This window comes from Clupea harengus, chromosome 7 (assembly GCF_900700415.2).
Source record: "Clupea harengus chromosome 7, Ch_v2.0.2, whole genome shotgun sequence".
NCBI classification, from domain to species: domain Eukaryota; kingdom Metazoa; phylum Chordata; class Actinopteri; order Clupeiformes; family Clupeidae; genus Clupea; species Clupea harengus.
This window is the reverse complement of record NC_045158.1, coordinates 21,275,514-21,292,420: the sequence shown is the minus strand read 5'-3', so window position 1 is coordinate 21,292,420 and position 16,907 is coordinate 21,275,514.

The window sequence follows — 16,907 nt, the reverse complement described above, 5'->3', positions numbered from 1 at the left end:
AGTATCAGACATAAACAGGATACAACACACCAGTAACCAATTGATATTATGTGTTAATATACCGAAAATGTCAGTAAATCGCTTAAGTAAGTGTTTCCATGTGAAATCTATGGTATGCTTCACTTCTTCGTGCTGTTGTTCCGTGTATTGACAACAGCCCGTCACTCGCGCACTGTGCTCGTAAATTATTTTTCAAGTTCGCACATACCTATTTTTAGGCGCAAATGCGAGTGAAATACTCGCACTGTAGAGCCCTGACTAGCTGTTTTTATCATACTGGCAAACTAAGGGTTTGCAGACAATGCAGTAGCCTGCATAATTAAAGGTCATTCCTTTTTAGCACGTCTGGAAATATTCCCCCAGCTCATGGGTGACCCCTTAATGGAATATCTTTGGGACAACTTTCACTCCACCACGGTTCAAATGCACATGATGCTACGCTTACTTACTGCTGGTACCTTGTTGAAGTATTGTCAACCCCAAACACTTTTGCAGATGACTTGTGACCACCAGTGCTTGGTCACTAGCTTTGATGCAAAGTTGCTATGGTCAGTGGTTCATAACTCCTGGAGCTTTAGGGAGTCTGCACTAGGCCACAGATTTCAGAAAGGTATGGCAACTGTACACAACTTGTATTTTGTGATACTGACATGACAGTATTCCTTTTTATTTTATTTTTGATACTATGTCGAGTTCGAGTTCTCTTGTATAGGCTCCTAACATTGTCTGCTCCAACCGGAAAACAAATAAAACGAATTATACAGTTAACATATGAATATCATTCTTGTGGAAGACTCACTTGAAGAAAGATGCAAATGTAATTTGACTACCCTGTTAGAATAAAGGCTAATCCTTTAGCACTCGTGGGCCTACAGATGAAGGCCATAGGCTGAGGGGAAGGAAAATCAACATCATTGCAATGGAGGCAATTGATCACCAAGTTAGTTGTCACATTTCCATACCACCACCATTAGCTAGTACTTAAAGATACATCAATTACAGCCAGGTGTCCCTGCTCCCACCATCTCTGTAGGAGATGGGCGAATTGAAAAACAGGATAAAGAAATAAAACAAAGAGACTGAAGTGTAGCGCCAAAGCACTCCCTGAGCACACGGACATGGTTTCTTCTTCGTCATGGCCTTGGTTTAATCCATGCTCAGCACCCACACATGACACGTTTATGATGGGTTGCTTTCCCTGTTGCCTCTGTATGAGACACAGGTGTGTAAGTGGATGGGTCATTTTAAACTGTGATGCTTTAAAAATACACAGTATTTTTAACATTGACTTGTTAAAACACATCCTGTACAAGTTGCTGTTGTTGGGAGCTGCCAGGTCAACCAGGGTCCAATTACTCCAATTACTACGCCTCCCCTCCCCCCCCCATTCTGTCCATCAAGGGGCGACCCTGATTACTGGAGAGGGCCGCCTCCTCAGCAGGAGTGTCGTCCCGTGGAGGAGCGACTCCTGTAGTCTTCCTCAATGCATTTTTCCCCTGTTGGCTGCAATCAATTTCAAAGCCCTTTCATTGTTCTGTAGGTCTTTGTATAGCGATGTAGGCCTACTGCACAGACTGATTAAAGCACTAAACCCTTCTACTTGACCTTATTAGAGTTGCAAGTAAGTGTACTTACCGGAATTATGTTTTTATACTTATTCTTTACATGCTCCTAAGACCACTTCACACCGCCAGGGTTGCAGCTGAAAGAATGGCACTAATATTGACTTACATGCCGGACAATGGATGATAATAACTAAAAAAACATACAAATTAAACAGAGGCAAAACAGCAGTTCAAGTAAACTACCTATTAGAGGACGGCTCGGCCCCCATACAACCTGCAACAGAGGACAGTTAAATGGCTCACTATGGTCAGCTCGCAAATGTTCCACTACGACGATCAGAGGGGGACTGGGCAGGCCACGGCCAGAAGGAGTTAAATTGGAGGGACAGAACCTTTCAGACTGCACTTAGCCCCACAGCACAACTCCCCTTAAACCGCCACTCCAGACGGATCAGTGCCCTTCCACTACACAAGGGAGGGGATATCCAGACATGCTGCTACCGGGAGAAGCACCAGTGCAGAGGAAGAGAGAGAGAGAGAGAGAAACAGGTGAAACAAACCCAGCCCCGTCGCTTACACACAACCGTCTGAACTTGAACTATGAAAGGAAATCAGGTCTACACACTGATTACTTGCAGTCTCATCAGGTGTAACACAAATGTGAGAAGTTTGCCTTGAAGGTGCAGGCCCCTCAGTCCAACCTGCTACACTTAAATAGAGTGATTCACAAACACACATTCTGTGTCTTCTGAAATATGTTCACTCGAGTTAGACGGCATAGATTAGTTTGAGACCCCTCCCACCCTGGACACAAACTCTTTGAGACACTCCAGCAGGACTCTTATCGCGCCACTACACGCTTCAAGTCTCCACATCTGACTCAATGTGTTACGTTAACACACATTATTCTTGGACTATTATATTATCTTGCACATTGCACTCTTATTTTGCACATTCCTGCAGACTGCACAGCTCCTTCATATCACTTTATATATTTTTTATATATTTTATATATTGTTTTTCTTATGTTGTAGTACTTTCTATGTTTATTGTCTGCACCAATATGCCAAAGAAAATTCCTGGTAGGTGTAAACTTACCTGGCAATAAAATTCTGATTCTGAGATTGTTGAGTCTATTACATAAGAGTTTGGCATTAGAAGGTTTGTTTTACTGTGCTGAACAGCAGAAATGGACCACTGAATTACATTTGAGTTGTCACTCTCATGTGCAGATTTAGAACCCAGATCAGCCCTGTTCCCCTTCAGCAAACCAACTAAAGAGCTCGATTTAGGAAAAAGGTCCACAGCTCAATGAAATCAGGAGAAATTGATCAAACTGGACACAACTTCCACACTCTCTGTAATCAACTGAGGCTTTTAGAGGTGTTGATGGTCTTTTATTGGCCTGTGTGTTTTCATCAGGGTTCAATTGGGGAAGTTTTATTTGGCCTCTACGCCTATTAAACACCAAAATCAATCACCGCATTCTCTCTCTCTCTCTCTCTCTCTCTCCCTCACAAACACACACACACACACACACACACAGACACACACACACACACACACACACACACACACACACACACACACCACCACTGTGACTATTTTTTAGTCATTGACTAGCATTATTACGTGCAACTGAATTATTCATCCATCAATGGGTAAATATCTAAATGGCGTCAGTGGAAAAAAAAAACAAGATTTGAATCATCACTACAAGCTGATGTCATCCGTGTGTTTGATCAGCCCAGCCATTAGCCAGGACCTGGGAGAACTTCTGGTGGAGCGTCAGCACACAGACAACCACAGAGAACCACGGAGAACCACACACAACCACAGAGAGCCACACACAACCACAGAGAACCACACAAAACCACAGAGAACCACACACAACTACATAGACCCACAGAGAACCACACAAAACCACAGAGAAACACACACAACTACAGGGCTGGCCGACCCTGGCGAAGCGTGACCCTCTGGCTAGGGGTGGGTGCTAATTCTGACCCATGACTCCCGGCAGTGTCACATGGGGGCAAACAGCTCCATTTGAGACCTTATTCGACCTCCATCAACTCAGCCAAAAGAACTTCAGGGAGGTCGGGAGTGGAGGCTACACTACAACAGTGAATGGGAACATAATTTAGTTTAGTCTCTAAAGCATGGTGATGTATAATCTGTTTGGAGCAATAATACTATAAGACCACATATAAATAATAAATAAATGAATAAATCCATCTGCTCAGCGCAGACACTCTATAGATAATGACAAATGCATCAGCTTGTAGCATAAATACTCCATAATAATAAATGCATCTATTTTGGAGGATGAATACTTTATCATAATCAAGCATAACCGAGCATAAATACTCCATAATAATAAACGCATCTATTTTGGAGGAAGATCGTTCAGAGGATCTACAAACTTTGCCATTTAATATACATCCTCTTATCTTTACATTGATTGTCTCTGACCAAAACACCCTTGGCATGGCCAAACACGACATAAAGTTCCACAGTGCTGTGGTTTGATTTGTGTGTGTGTGTGTGTGTAAATAAATACTTAATTCCTCTAGAGTGAGAAAATATGAGATGGCTTGGCGTCTTTCTCAGAGCACTCTCATCTCATCTTGACGGTGAATGTCCAGTCAGCATGGCTATGGTCCCATCTGTAAAAGTACAGCATGTCTGCTGGATGACCTCCTGGCTTAGAGCTTCCCTGTATCGCTCACAAATCATCAGAGCACTTGGGGGAAATACGTTTGGATCTGAGGAACTGCATGGATGGAGAGGAGCCTACGCTGACGCCATTGCTGCTGGGAGGTTGGACAGCGAGGGGGCACTCAAACCACCAGTGCTTTTTTAAAATAACATTTTCTGTCTGCAGTTTTGAGTTCTGGGAGTGAGGGAGAAGAGTTGTTCAGAAAGTTTAAAACGTTTTTTTTTTTTTTTTTAAGGTGCTCTCAGAAATCAATATGGAAAGAAATTCAAATCAAAAGTTTGGAGGTTCCACTACAGAAGGTGAAGCCTTCTCATGTACTGAGGCTGCTGGTTTCTATGTTAACACCAATAAGCAAACTTTGTTGATCACTGAAATAGTGCAGAGTAATACGTCTACAATCTAGACACTACTCAACAAAATGTAGAAGACTACACATGGAAGGTGTAACAATCAAACTAGATTCACCAAATAAATCAGCAGTATTGCATGATAAAGTGCTGGATTCAGGCAATCTTCGTTGTTCTCTATAAAAGCAAAACAATGTCACAAATGTAATTTTGGCCAGTAACTGAAAATGTATTATATCATATATTTTCATCAGTGCAATTGATCCTGCTGTCTAATGCCAATGCTGAAATCCATGTGAATGAAGTAACATAAAAAAAAAGGTGCGAGACAATGTTGTCAGACTAAAGATTTGCAGAGGTGATCCTCTTAGCTCTGTTGTATTTACATAACAATCTGAGCGGCCTTCCATAAAGGCTTTAAGCTCACCGAATGTGCACCCAGAGATGACAGACTTTTTTATGAAGTGTTATGAATTCTGTGAATAAAAGTAACCATAGATGTACAGAGACAGATTGGTAGACTGACAGACAGAGAGAGAGAGAGAAGGGACATCGAGATAGAGTAATATGACTGTGCAGTGCAGTGCCTTTTGCCAAGTCAAAGGGGCGATGTCCCTGTTCTTTCAGTGGGTGTGTGCATGTGTCAGTGTGCATCCCAATACATCTCTATGCTAGCATGTTCTCAGGATTATATGAGGGATTAACCTCTCTTTTAACCCCCCACCCCCCTTTCATTTTCTCTCCTCCCCCTTTCTGTCTCATTTTCTCTCTCAGTCTTGTTTCTCTCTCAGTCTTGTTTCTCTCTCTCTCTCTCTTTCACTCTGCTTTTTTTTCTCTCTCTCTCACTTTCTCTCTGTCAGATTGAAGACTGATGGGTGTTTCAGGCACAGAGTGTTCACATCTGTCTTTCACTTACAGCCTCTTCCCACATCAGGCCACACCCCTGCTCTCTCTCTCCCTCTCGCTCTCTCTCTCTCTCTTTCTCTCTGCCCATCCATCTTTGACACCACCATTGTCCTTCCCTGCTCATCCCCAGGCAGTGCTGAACAGCCCGCACCTTCCTAAAAATGTTCCGTTGGGTTGAAGCAGGTGTTGCATCCACGAATCACACTGGACTCAGAGTGAATATATCTTGAGAAAAGGGAGGATGGTTTTGTTCTGAAAGAATAAATAAATAAATAAACACTGATTTTGCTGGTCTTCAGTGGTTTTACTAATCTGGGTATAACTGCCAACTGATCTGATCAAAATCACAGAATCATAAAATAACAATACATTCCCTAAATAATTCCATTTCAAATAATTAAACTATCAGACTTCCAATAAACATAAAATTGCTTATATTTACATAATAAAGTATTATTGAAAATAATACATCAATACATGATACATCAAAAGGTATTTCTTTTCTCAGTTGCTTGGGTACATTTCTCAGAACATACTTAAAATTCTCAAAACTAGTTGTTCAGCCTCCACATCATATAGTAACTTGTGCACATGATGACAGCACATTCTCATTGTCCATCCTCATCCTCAAACGCACACACCCACACCCACACACTTACACATATACACACACACACACACCCACAGACACACACGTGTGCGCACACACACACACACACACACACACACACACACACACACACACACACAGACACGTGCACACACACACAATACGAGGGTCAAAAAATGTCACAGGCAGACAGTCACCACAGTGAAGGAACGGTGAGGAAAATTGGGGGATTTATAATGTCTGTTTTCAAGGATGTTCACAGAACCTTGCCAGTCAATGTGCGTCAGTTTCATTCCTGTGACTGATTAACGTTTTTTAAACTGCTTACACACTACATTTTTACATGTCACACGATTTCTGAAGCCTGTCACTCAAACAGCAAAATCCATCACCAAACCCGCAAAATTATTCAAATATTCAAAATGCAAGTTGCTGTGATAAGACCCAGATAGGTGGTAAGATATGGTCACACAGTCTCTTTTTATGTGTCAAGTACAGAGTCAGTTTTGTATGATGTGTTTCAATACTGAAATATCGCTTCACTTGTTTGCCCATTGGAATGCTTTTAGAACACTGATACTGGAATAAAGTAAGTACGTCTGGTTTGGTAGCTGTCCATGGTCCTGGGATGCCTATAATGGAGATTGTGAGATCGAGATTGAAATCGGAGAACGGGGTGGAACATGGTGGACCGGTAAGGAGGGTTTAAATCTCTTAGAAAGTGGAAGAGGAGTGAGTGACGGCTGTCACGGGCTCCTCCTAACTTTGTTTAGAGAAAAATAATTTGGGTGATGCACTGTACTCTACAGTATAAAGCCTTTGTTACTGTAACAACCTTCTGCACCCTAAATGGCCTACTGTATGTCTGTTTTGGCTAAAGATATGTAATGTCCGCGATGCTGTGTTTTATTTTAGTTAATTATTGAACTACTGAAAATACTAAATGTGTGCTGTGGGTGTGTGGCACCTTGATCTACAGTGTTTTGGAAAACTGGAAACATTTCTGAAATTTGTGAAAGCATTCAGTTTGTGTATTTATATATTCAGTCTATTGAAACAGGTTTGTGAGTTTGCTCTATAAAGTCCACTGAAACGCTGTATATGCAGAAGGCTTTAGCCTCCCAACATTCTTTATTTCATTTGAAAACATGTAATGTGATGGAAAGCATTCCACAGGGTACGTCATAATAATACACTGCAGTTCACAATCCACGTCACGTCATTGTTTTGTGACTAGGCTCCGCTTGTCGGCTAGTAGTAGAAAATTCACTTGAAATAACCTAGGCTATGCATGGCATGTTATATCTTTGTCGATAATTTGACCTGAATAGTTGGTTTTTTTTAAGATTATTATTCTAGAATCGACAGGTTACTGTGCTGAACATAGGCTACACCGGTAGTTCACGTAAGTAGACAAACTTTTAACATTTGTTGGGCAGCTGATAGGCCTATGTTGGCTAATCTGATGTGTTAATGATGTAATGCATATAATTACTCCAAGGAAACCCGCCTAGTCCTTGAAATACACGCTTGAATCTGAACGAGCCCAAATGGTCAAATACGTCGAGAGTTCTCAAAATCGAATTATTAATGCCATAGCCCGCTGTCGAGGACTGGCAGCGTAGCTGTCTTGACCATAACATCTAGAAGTCGAGATGAAGGATGTTCACAAACCATCCGAGCCAAGGCCGGATCTATAAGTGGGTAGTGCTCTGCCCACCCAAATTGGTCACCTTTAATCTGCCATTTGAATCTGCCTGGTGAAACACAGTTATTCATTCGCCCCGTCAACATTTCTGGATCAAACACGAAAGTACTTTACAAGGAGTCATTGCTAGCAGTGTTTAATACAAAGCTTGGTCATGTATTAAATTGCGTGATCGAAAAACATCTATAGTTATATCTAGTTATTGCATGGAGACGTCTGAGAAACCAGTGGAGACGACGAAAATGGATTTTCTCCACGAGAATGAACCTGTTCAAAATGCCAGAGATTCAAAAATATTCAGACATACCGCCTTTCAGTAGACAAACATAGAGTACTCTTGATAGAAGTAGGCTAAAATAAGAATCAGAATCCAAAACCCCTGCTGTAAGAGAGTGGATGACTTTTACTGTTGGTCTACTACCAGCATTGAGGATTGTGTTGTGTCGTCAGAATTCATCCATGTTCCCATTTGCCTTCTCCAACGAAACACTAAAAATAGTGATTTAAATAAGTTTGTCACTTGCTAGTTTGCACCTGAAATTGTTTAGCTATGTAATACACGTTAGTTGATCACACGCACGCAGCCTGAACTGCTGTCGCAATTTTGTAGCATCATCAAACTATTCGTTATTCATTTACATCAACGTAGGCCTTGAGCAGTAGGCCCAGGCGAAGCTAAATCTAGATAAGCCAGAGTCATTTTTGAACTAAGTGCTGTGAACAGATGAAGTTAAAATGGTGTTGTTTGGCCATAATACCCAAAGGGCTGCTTGAAGAAAAAAGCCAGCATTTGATAAAAAAAAAGAGGCCTCGACAACTGTGGTTGACAACATGTGGGTGAAAGTATTCTATGAAACTATACATTTTCTGACAGCGAATGGCACAGGGAACAGTGTATAAATGAAGGGAAGAATGTGTTCCACTAATGCAGCATGAAGTACTACATTAAAAACTGATATTAGCTTTTGGGTGCCCTGCAGTCCCAAATCTTAAATAGAATTGGGGGTAACTTGTATACTTTCAATCTGCACACAAGACACTAAATGTGTCATCTGCAAGGAGGAGTGGATGGATATTCATGAATACGTATTTTCTGTTTAGAGGGAGGGTTTTGAGAACATAATGTTGAGTTTAAAAATACTTCAAACATAAAATATGAAAATGTGAAAAATTATTCAACCCCCAAAAGTCAGTATTTTAAGGCCCAACTTCTCTATTACAATCAAAGCCTATTCCTCATGTGCAAATGATTTTGAATAATTTTGAGTGCAGCTGTAGAGTGGTAATGTGGTTGCGTCACCTACGTGAGACGCGCGTCTGATGGCGCGACTCGAAAATCAATGGAAAAAAAAACAGGAAACGCAGCATGCAAGGGCTGAAACACACCAGACGCGTTTCTAAAAACGTGATGCTAACAAAACCATTGTTTCCTAAGGGCTGAAACACACCAAACGCGTTTTTAAAACAGCAGACGCTTCAAAAACGTCAGAGCCGCAGAGGCACCAGGCTGTTTTGCCCGGCGCCTATAGGAAGCGGAGCTGCGTGCGCAACCTGCTTGGGCCGAGTGTGACATTGATGAGCGGTGCACCTCCGCGCCTTGCGCTGGAAAGTTGAGAATAGTTCAACTTTTAAGCGCATCTAAAAAACGCTAGAAAGACGCAACGCGTGGCGGAGAAAAGGCGCACACGCAAGGCGCGCCGTACCATAGGAAACAATGCATTTGCTAGCGTCCCGTTTTTAAAAACGCGTTTGGTGTGTTTCGGCCCTAAGGTGCGGCGCGCCTTTCGTGTGCGCCTCTTATCTGCCGCGCGCCGCGTCTTCCGAGCGTTTTTTAGGTGCGGGCGCGGAGGCGCACCGCTCATCAATGTCACACTTGGCCCAGGCAAGTTGCGCACGCAGCTCCGCTTCATAGGCGCCGGGCAAAACAGACCCTGCGGCTGTTTTGCCCGCCGCACTTTGCCAAGGCGATTTTGAAGCGTATACGTTTTTAGAAACGCGTTTGGTGTGTTTCAGCCCCAACGCAGCCAGTGTGAAACAGGCCGTAGCCTACAGAATGACAGACACACAAGTTGACCACAGTGATTTGACCCCTATTTAATTTGAAACCGCTTACTAACCCGTAGTTTTTCATGTTTTGATACATATTGTACATGTTTTGACGTATAGGCTCATTATGACATCACTGCTCGAGCGTAATTATTACATATGAAGATTCCACGGCAATACCCCCAAATCCACAGCAACATTTTAAAACCAACACAATTCTGAAGTTTTCCTAAGCGTTTTCGTGACATCAAAGGCTGCAGTAGACTCATCTGGATTTCTTTCGATGCATAATTCATTTAATTATCTTTTTTTTAGGTAAGGAATAAGTGTCTCTTGCATTTAGTGAAGTTTGTAAATTCATGGTTAGTTAGTTTGATGCTACAAATCAGCTCAACAGGCGACTTTTTAAAAATGTGTCTCTCCTGATAACCTTATAAGCAGATATGCAAGTATTAGGCCTAAAGGGAAAATGACTGTAACTTTCTCTTCCTATTCTTCATTTATTCACGTTAAGCCTATGTAAGCTATCTCTCTAAATGGAACATAATAACACGGGCACTGAGAAGAGTGCCTAAATCTACTCTATTCTGTTATTCTATTTCATATCAATTTTTTGCTCCCTCCACTTTATAGTCTCTACACATACACACACACACACACACACACATAAACACTCATCTGAATCTGACATGTTGCTATTTTTTTCAGGGAAATAAGAAATCCATAGGAGAATCAGAAAACGTTGCTATCAAGCCAAGAACGTCTCAAGTGCTGGGAAGAGGAGGTGATAGTCAAGAGATGAGAGGACGCGGGGCTACCCCTGGCTGGCGCGCTCTGTTTTGGGGCTGTTTTTCCTGTGGAGCATGTAAGTGCACTTCAGATCAGGACAACGAGGAAGAAGGGCAAGGCAGGAACAGACAGACCCAAGAGGAGGCAACACAATCAACAAGCCAGCAAGTACCACAGAGTCCTAGGAGAGAGACTGCAAAAGAGAAAAAGGCCAGACTGAAGGCGGAAAAGCTCAGGGAGAAGGAGAGAAAGAGAGAGCAGGAGAGGATGACAAGGAGCCCTGTTTGGTTTGCCCGTTTCCTTGGCAGGCAATCGAAAGCACAATCACAGACAAACACGTCGACAGAGGAAAAGACAGCTGAGGAGGAAGAGAGGCGGATAGGGCAGCGAGGGGGATTGAGCAGGGCAGAAAACTGTCTGGACACCTTCTTCCGTGAGCAGGAGAATGAACGAGCGATGCTCGCCGCAAAATTCTATAGGGACAGGTACTGGAAAATGGTCGCTGCCAACCAGAGGTGGAGCAATATGCCCCTGAGCGCGGATGATGCCGTCAGGAGGGTGACTTTCCAGGATTCCTGCCCGCCTGATGCCAGTAAGGTTTTGGCCTTTAAGAGAAGAGACACCCGGAGACAACTGCAGTGGAAGGGTGTGGCACAGCAGGTCAGGGAGACTGAGACTGAAATAGCTGCTGTAAACACAGTGGAAGTGAGGCAGCCAGATTTGAGCAGCCTATGCCTTAGTGCTCCTAGGACCAGGGGCGGTTACAATGATTTCATCAGTTTCCTTTTGGCTTGTGCCATTTTCCTGCTTGTGCTGTACTGGACCAGGACTCTTGGCTGATGTGGGTGAACCCACAACCTACTGCCTTAATGAGGCTAGGGATTGAACCCACAACCTACTGCCTTAATGAGGCTAGGGATTGAACCCACTACCTACTGCCTTAATGAGGCTAGGGATTGAACCCACAACCTACTGCCTTAATGAGGCTAGGGATTGAACCCACAACCTACTGCCTTAATGAGGCTAGGGATTGAACCCACAACCTACTGCCTTAATGAGGCTAGGGATTGAACCCACAACCTACTGCCTTAATGAGGCTAGGGATTGAGCCCACAACCTACTGCCTATTGAACCCACAACCTACTGCCTTAATGAGGCTAGGGATTGAACCCACAACCTACTGCCTTAATGAGGCTAGGGATTGAACCCACAACCTACTGCCTTAATGAGGCTAGGGATTGAGCCCACAACCTACTGCCTTAATGAGGCAAGGCAGGAACAGACAGACCCAAGAGGAGGCAACACAATCAACAAGCCAGCAAGTGCCACAGAGTAGTAGAGAGACTGCAAAAGAGAAAAAGGCCAGACTGAAGGCGGAAAAGCTCGGGGAGAAGGAGAGAAAGAGAGAGCAGGAGAAGATGACAAGGAGCCCTGTTTGGTTTGCCCGTTTCCTTGGCAGGCAATCGAAAGCACAATCACAGACAAACAGGTCGACAGAGGAAAAGACAGCTGAGGAGGAAGAGAGGCGGATAGGGCAGCGAGAGGGGTTGAGCAGGGCAGAAGACTGTCTGGACACCTTCTTCCGTGAGCAGGAGAATGAACGAGCGATGCTCACCGCAAAATTCTATAGGGACAGGTACTGGAAAATGGTCGCTGCCAACCAGAGGTGGAGCATTATGCCCCTGAGCGCGGATGATGCCGTCAGGAGGGTGACTTTCCAGGATCCCTGCCCGCCTGATGCCAGTAAGGTTTTGGCCTTTAAGAGAAGAGACACCCGGAGACACCTGCAGTGGAAGGGTGTGGCACAGCAGGTCAGGGAGACTGAGACTGAAATAGCTGCTGTAAACACAGTGGAAGTGAGGCAGCCAGATTTGAGCAGCCTATGCCTTAGTGCTCCTAGGACCAGGGGCGGTTACAATGATTTCATCAGTTTCCTTTTGGCTTGTGCCATTTTCCTGCTTGTGCTGTACTGGACCAGGACTCTTGGCTGATGTGGGTGAACCCACAACCTACTGCCTTAATGAGGCTAGGGATTGAACCCACAACCTACTGCCTTAATGAGGCTAGGGATTGGAGTTGGGTAGGGGTGATGGCTTGAGGGGTGGTCATGACAGTTTGGCTGCTCTGAAAAGCATGGAATATCATCCTCAGAAGTCTGGGATGAGAGGACAGAGAAAAAGACAACTGACACACAGACAGAGAGAGAGAGAGAGAGAGAGAGAGAGAGAAAGAGAAAATGGTGAGATAACTCAGGAGACTGATGGAGAAGTTTGAGGGGTGAGCTAAAACCCTGGCAGAGAAGAGCAGACACAGGAAGGAAAGGAGAGAGATGGAGAGCAGAGGAATGAAAATGAGAAGAGAGGAGAGGAAAGTACAGGAGAAGAGAGGAGAGGAAAGTAAAGAAGAAGAGAGGAGAGGAGAGGAAAAGAGAAGAGTGGACGGAGCTGAGGAGGAAGAGAGGCAAACAGGGCAGCGAGAGGGGTTGAGCAGGGCAGAAGACTGTCTGGACACCTTCTTCCGTGAGCAGGAGAATGAACGAGCGATGCTCACCGCAAAATTCTATAGGGACAGGTACTGGAAAATGGTCGCTGCCAACCAGAAGTGGAGCATTCTGCCCCTGAGCGCGGATGATGCCGTCAGGAGGGTGACTTTCCAGGATCCCTGCCGCCTGATGCCAGTAAGGTTTGGGCCTTTAAGAGAAGAGACACCCGGAGACAACTGCAGTGGAAGGGTGTGGCACAGCAGGTCAGGGAGACTGAGACTGAAATAGCTGCTGTAAACACAGAGGAAGTGAGGCAGCCAGACATTAGCAGCCTATGCCTTAGTGCTCCTAGGACCAGGGGCGGTTACAATGATTTCATCAGTTTCCTTTTGGCTTGTGCCATTTTCCTGCTTGTGCTGTATTGGGCCAGGACTCTTGGCTGATGTGGGTGAACCCACAACCTACTGCCTTAATGAGGCTAGGGATTGAACCCACAACCTACTGCCTTAATGAGGCTAGGGATTGAACCCACAACCTACTGCCTTAATGAGGCTAGGGATTGGAGTTGGGTAGGGGTGATGGCTTGAGGGGTGGTCATGACAGTTTGGCTGCTCTGAAAAGCATGGAATATCATCCTCAGAAGTCTGGGATGAGAGGACAGAGAAAAAGACAACTGACACACAGACAGAGAGAGAGAGAGAGAGAGAGAGAGAGAGAAAGAGAAAATGGTGAGATAACTCAGGAGACTGATGGAGAAGTTTGAGGGGTGAGCTAAAACCCTGGCAGAGAAGAGCAGACACGGGAAGGAAAGGAGAGAGATGGAGAGCAGAGGAATGAAAATGAGAAGAGAGGAGAGGAAAGTACAGGAGAAGAGAGGAGAGGAAAGTAAAGAAGAAGAGAGGAGAGGAGAGGAAAAGAGAAGAGTGGACGGAGCTGAGGAGGAAGAGAGGCAAACAGGGCAGCGAGAGGGGTTGAGCAGGGCAGAAGACTGTCTGGACATCTTCTTCCGTGAGCAGGAGAATGAACGAGTGATGCTCGCCGAGGAGCATGTAAGTGCACTTCAGATCAGGACAACGAGGAAGAAGGGCAAGGCAGGAACAGACAGACCCAAGAGGAGGCAACACAATCAACAAGCCAGCAAGTGCCACAGAGTCCTAGGAGAGAGACTGCAAAAGAGAAAAGGAGAATGAACGAACGATGCTCACCAAAAAATTCTATAGGGACAGGTACTGGAAAATGGTCGCTGCCAACCAGAGGTGGAGCATTCTGCCCCTGAGCGCAGATGATGCCGTCAGGAGGGTGACTTTGCAGGATCCCTGCCCGCCTGATGCCAGTAAGGTTTTGGCCTTTAAGAGAAGAGACACCCGGAGACACCTGGAGAGGAAGGGTGTGGCAGAGCAGGTCACGGGAAGGAAAGGAGAGAGATGGAGAGCAGAGGAAAGAAAAGGAGAAGAGAGGAGAGGAGAGGAATATACAGGAGAAGAGAGGAAAGGAAAGTAAAATAGAAGAGAGGAGAGGAGAGGGAAAGAGAAGAGTGGACAGAGAAAAGAAGAGACGAGATGAGACAAGGGATGAGGAGCAGATGAAGCAAGCCAACCTAGGACAAGAGGGCTGGAAAGCTGGGTGTAGAACTGGAAAACAGGTCATTATGACATACATGTCTATCACTGTTATGCTGTGAATATAATGGTGGTAAAATCATCTGAAATTGGCAGCATTAAGGCTAAGAATACAGGGGAACAATTTGAACATGTGGAGAGATAATGACGGGGGGATAGATATGAATTCTGAAAGAGAAGTCATTTTGATGTACAGTCATAGAGAGAATGTAATTACCTATGATTGTGAATCTGTGGAACATGCATCAGACTTGTTTGTGCAAGTGGCAGAAAGACTTGTTCCCTGCAGTTCTAATTGTCTCCCTCCTGTAACCCTGTTCTGTGCTATGCCTCTGACCTCCACAGGCATGGAACATTGCTGCAGAAGCTTTCAACTCTATGAGGTAGCCATGTTCTCAACACCCGGCATAAGAGTGAATCATGTGACCGCTGGCTCTTCCTGTGAGAGCGGTGCGAGTGAGTGTTTGCATGCCGTATCTCTATGCTGGCTGATGGAAATAAAATCTGTATTGACACGAATTAACCAAAACAACAAATGATTAAAATCTGAAAGACTTACAATTAACAAGGTTTTCAATTGTTGTGTGCAAGAATGTCACTTGTGGTAATATGTTTTTTACATAAAGGTCTGGACATGTGACCCTGGTGTCTCGAGGGTGAGGAAATCAATGCAGCACATCCTGCAACTGAAATGTCAGGTGAACTTTGAACTGTTGAACTTTAAACTCCCTGAACTTTCTTTTTTTTTTTTCTTTTTACACTATACTGTCTCACTGTTTTGATTCAGTCATTTGGTGGCAGCTCTCTCTGGCATCTCAGACGCCATGTCAGCACATTTTAACCTGTTAATTCAGAAGGGTATTTTTGACAATTTCCGCCTATATTGCACTGTCCCATTTAAAACTTGAATATCTATGGTTCTAAACATTGCATAATAACCATTCATGGCTTAAATTAAAGAAGACACTTGGCCCATCAAATGCAATCAGTTAAAGGGTTTTATTATGTCATTTTAGTTTACATTTCAGTGCAGCAAAACCAACATTTTTGTCAGAAAAAAACATAAAACGCCTAGTGTTTTTTTTATGTTTCAGTGTAGAACTGGGTTTTGAATGTCATAGGAAACTAACATTTACATTTCCTGATGCAACAACATCTTGACAGTGTGTGTAAAAAAATTGAAGCAGATAGACAAAAGTTTACAAGTGTTACACATCAGTTTCCATATGATACCTTTAGACGTCTCCAAGTGTCTCATAACCTCTCCAACCTCACCAAATACAAAATCCAGTACCTGTCACTGTACATCAAGAATTCATACTTTTTTCTTGCCTTCTGTACTACAGCAAACCATTCTGAATTAATTTCAGTGTAATATATTGTAATTTATTGTGACAACACATATGATGGTCTATAGCCTCTCCAAAATATACCCAAAAACCTATCCAGATCCATATAAAAGTACATCATGTATGTTTTGTGGTTTTGTACTCAAAAGTACATCATGTATGTTTTGTGGTGGTGTGTGGTGGGGTGTGGAGGTGGTGTAGTGGTGTGTGGAGGTGGTGTAGGGGGGTGTGGAGGTGTGTAGTGGTGTGTGGAGGTGTGTAGTGGTGTGTGGAGGTGGTGTAGTGGTGTGTGGAGGTGGTGTAGTGGTGTGTGGAGGCGTGTGGAGGTGGTGTAGTGGTGTGTGGAGGTGTGTGGAGGTGGTGTAGTGGTGTGTGGAGGTGTGTAGTGGTGTGTGGAGGTGGTGTAGTGGTGTGTGGAGGTGGTGTAGTGGTGTGTGGAGGCGTGTGGAGGTGGTGTAGTGGTGTGTGGAGGCGTGTGGAGGTGTTGTAGTGGGGTGTGGAGGTGGTGTAGTGGTGTGTAGTGGTGTGTGGAGGTGTGTAGTGGTGTGTGGTGGTGTGTGGAGGCGTGTGGAGGTGTTGTAGTGGGGTGTGGAGGTGGTGTAGTGGTGTGTGGAGGCGTGTGGAGGGGTGTGGAGGTGGTGTAGTGGTGTGTGGAGGCGTGTGGAGGGGTGTGGAGGTGGTGTAGTGGTGTGTGGAGGTGGTGTAGTGGTGTGTGGAGGTGTGTAGTGGTGTGTGGAGGTGGTGTAGTGGTGTGTGGAGGTGGT